The 3,828-nt window shown below is 44.0% G+C and overlaps 1 pseudogene; it reads right to left on the reverse strand.

Annotated features, from left to right (window-relative positions):
- Positions 1-632: 632 nt before the first annotated feature.
- On the reverse strand, positions 633-1,188 carry LOC102428948 (annotated as a pseudogene).
- Positions 1,189-3,828: the final 2,640 nt, after the last annotated feature.

The following is a 3,828-nucleotide window of genomic DNA, read 5'->3' on the forward strand; positions in this document are numbered from 1 at the left end:
TGACTGTCACCTTCACCTGAACTGCACTTTCTCTCAAACTCCCTTTAACCTGCAGAACCGGTGTCTTCAGTCTCCTGTGACTTCCAGTAGTTGGTATCCTCCATCCATCATTCTTTTATGATGGGACCAGCGATTTGGTGGTGGTGTTTTTAAGTCTCAGTAAAACAGTAATTTATGACATTTGTCCAAAAACCATCACAGTTCCAAGTTCAACAGTAAAAAAGAAAAAGAAATCAGCAGCAGTTGCTACGTTAGCGCTCAAGACATTGTTTCCTAGAGGATTTCATGTCTACCGTTTGGTTCTCTGTTTCAGAGCACGAATTGGGTTTCAGACAAAAAAAAACTGGTGGAGGGGGAGTGTTGGGGTTGCTGGGGGAGAACCCACGGTGGAAGAATACTGGGGAGTTACAAGAGGTTCGTTTCTCTAGTCAGACACGCAAGTGAGGAGGCAGTGATTCTGAGAACGTCTCACACAGAGAACGTGGTCCTGATGCACCGAGAGCTGGGGAAGCAGCAGGAGCTGCTTTGTGGTTTGAAGGTGACAGAGACACTTCTCCAGGGACCTCAGGACCAGGTGTCAGTGCAGCTTGACCGGGACTCTTCTCTGATGCCAGAACTTAAAAAGCATTTTATTACATCACCACACAAGGCAACACCATGCAACCCCGCACCCATCATCACTGCCATGGAGTTTTTTCATTCGGCACTGACATATTTCTCTTCCCAGAGTCCAAAAGGCATCTTCAGCACCGTGCCTGGTCCTGGCTGAGGTTCCAGTGAATGGAATCCCATCACTCTTGGGCAGCACATGGGCTTGTTTTGTGTCCACTGTCCTTGTTGGCAAATCACACTTGTTTCCTGTCAGCACCATAGGTGCGTCACCTGCATCCTTTGCTTGCTTATTCTGTTCCCTGCGGAGGTCACTATCTGCAGATGACTTGCTGTTATTGATGGAAAATACACAGAGGAAGCCTTCTCCTGCTCTCATGACCTGGTCTCTCATGACACTGTACTCTTGTCCAGCTATGTCCACAGACAGGTTTCACCATCTATAACCACCTGTTTTTGGCAAGAATCCTCTATGGTGGGATCATATTCATCTACAAAGCGGTTCTGGATTAGTGGGATTGTCAGCACGCTTTTCCCAACACCACCTGCTCCAAACACCACCAGTTTGCACTCAGTCATTCCACACAAGCAAGAACCTCAAGCGCTGGTGCCTCACTGTGCAAGGATTTAGAACCACCACTGGGGGAAATGTTGGAGACCCCGGAGCGCCATGAACCAAGATTTGGTGGGTTTCCCCTTGATCTGTGACCCACTTAAGCAACTGCATTGCCTCCTGACTGCAGCTTTGGGAGAGCTTTTCATTTAGATGGTCCTCATCGGCACTTCCACCCTTTAGTACCCATTTCTACTTGGTATTGTCCTTATTTGGTGGTTTAGATGTAGATTAATTACTACCATAGGGTTGCCAGAGGATATCTGTTGAGTTTGATTGTATTGGAATAGCATTAACATTTGCATGACTTGACATTTATTGGAATGTATTCATTGTTGTTGAAAGAAAATGAGAGGGCTTTGTGTGAGGGTGGCAGGGAGTGGGAACCAGCTAGGAGAGGTGAGAATGGAGGCTGGCATGGCTGTCCTAGGTGGTCAGAGCTAAAGTTGTCGAGGATCATGGCACTGAACTATTGAATGGGTTGAACTTGGTTGAGCATAATGAGGAAAAGGCTCCCTTTCCGCTCCCATCTCAGCCTTTAAACACGCTCTGCCCAGTTTCTCCTCACCACTCTGGCTGGCTTTTCACTCACTTTCAGAAATCAGAAAAGTCTCATTTTGAGGTATAAAGAAGTCTGACTCAATGTGAATAACAACTTTCATCATATAGTCATGTCAGAACGTCTCCCCTCCCCTGCCCAGGGCTGACCTGGGAACCAGGCGGGGGAGGGTTGGCTTGTTCTTGCCTCCATCACATTCCCTCTTGCTCTGCATCCTTTCCTCCTTCTAGGTTGAGGTTGACTCTGCTGACATTTTTTGGGGACACTCAGGGTACACGCCAATCCAGTCTTTCAAAGGGCAAATCAGTCCTTCAGAGTTACAAGGTGACTTTCTCTCTACAACCTGGAATAAAAATAACATTTCTTAAACAAAACAAAACGAAAAACCCAACAACAAGCAATTCCCAAGGCACACAGTTTAACCCTCTAACATCAGATTAAAAACAGTTAACTTACTTTTGGGTTTACCCTGGTTAAATCAATCAGGAAATTGAGCAATTATGTGTGTTTGCTTAAATTATGTAGACAATTATCTTAATAGACCACATTGTTTTGCTTTTGTAGATCCAACCCGAATCTGACTTGTGGTTTATTTATTTAAGTCCACAACATTTTGATGTGGCAATATTGGTGCAGCTCTTCTAATGTCAAGACATTAAAAAAAAAAGGAAAAACCCTGTTAAACTTTAAGTTTTAAAACATTATGGGTAGAATAGACATCCCCATTCCTAAGTCTTGCCCCATCTTAACCCCATTCACAATGAAATGTTCCTTCTCTAATGTTCCATCTCTGGAGGGAGAAAACAAAGACCTGAAAAAATAAAGTTCCAAGGAGTAGGACACTTCAGTTTTAACATTCATTCCTGTAACACCTCTCATCACTGCAGATTTGGGGGAGTCTGGCTGATTTATGGAATATTGCTGGATGGTGTGGTTCTCTTGTCCTAATACTCTTGAGACTATAGAAAATTGGGGACAAAAACCCTTATGAGAACTTTATATCAATAGGCATATCAGGAAATAGAACTCAATGCATATGACTAATATTAACTGCAACCTGGATCAGACAAAAAGTACGATCATTTACAGAGTCCATTTATCTCATCCAAATGTGATTCAAGACTCCTGGCTTCTGTTCAGTTACAAATTAAGATGCAGAGATGCAGAATTGTCTGCATCTCTTTCTTTCTGTGAACCTTGCGGAGCCTCTATTTATGCCACCTCGTCTTCTGAATGTGCCCTTTCAATCTCCCATCGTGTCACCTTCTGACAACTTGTCCTTGTGCTCAGTAGAGCTTTCTTATTTTTTCACTCATTCCTCCCCCAATTCAACGGGAAGAGGTCTTACTGTTTTCCTTTATTTCTTTTCTTCATTTTTTGTCCCTGTGTGGGCCAGAGATTTCCCATCACCACTGAATTTCTTCTCCTCAGAATTAGACCTTCAAACTCAAGTCTTCAAATGGTAACAGTCTATTATATTAAATCTTTTATTACTCTCTAGTGAAGTTAATTTGTATAATTGCAGTATAAGATACAGTAAAATAGGAGAGATAATTAACAAGTTAATAATTCATCAACAATTACTACACACAGCACATGAACTAATTTTAAATGTCTGATTTGAATCCACTTTTAAGGAGATCAAATCCTATATAATAAAAGAGAAACATGCAAATTAACCACCCCTATGCTACGCTCAAAGCCATGCCCACCAGCCACACTCACCAGCCAATCAGGAGCGAGTATGCAAATTAACCCAACTAAGATGGTGGCGGCCACTGAGCTGGAGCGAGCAGGAGGCTTGCGTTGCCCCCGGCGATGGAGGAAGCCAAGCTTACCACCTGCCCTGGCCAGCCCTCAGCTCCACTTAAGGCTACAAAGTTTCAATTATAGAAGATAAATAAATCCCAGAAAAAAGAAAAAAAGAAAAAAGGAGAGGCTGGGAGCTTGGGTTGCCGGGGGGCATGGCCAGCCTGAAAACGGCCCTCAGCCCCCCACCCAGGCTGGCCAGGCATCCCAGTAGGGACCCCCACCCTGAAGGGGGTGT

The sequence above is a fragment of the Myotis lucifugus genome, unplaced genomic scaffold (assembly GCF_000147115.1).
Source record: "Myotis lucifugus unplaced genomic scaffold, Myoluc2.0 scaffold_6, whole genome shotgun sequence".
Taxonomy (NCBI): Eukaryota; Metazoa; Chordata; class Mammalia; order Chiroptera; family Vespertilionidae; genus Myotis; species Myotis lucifugus.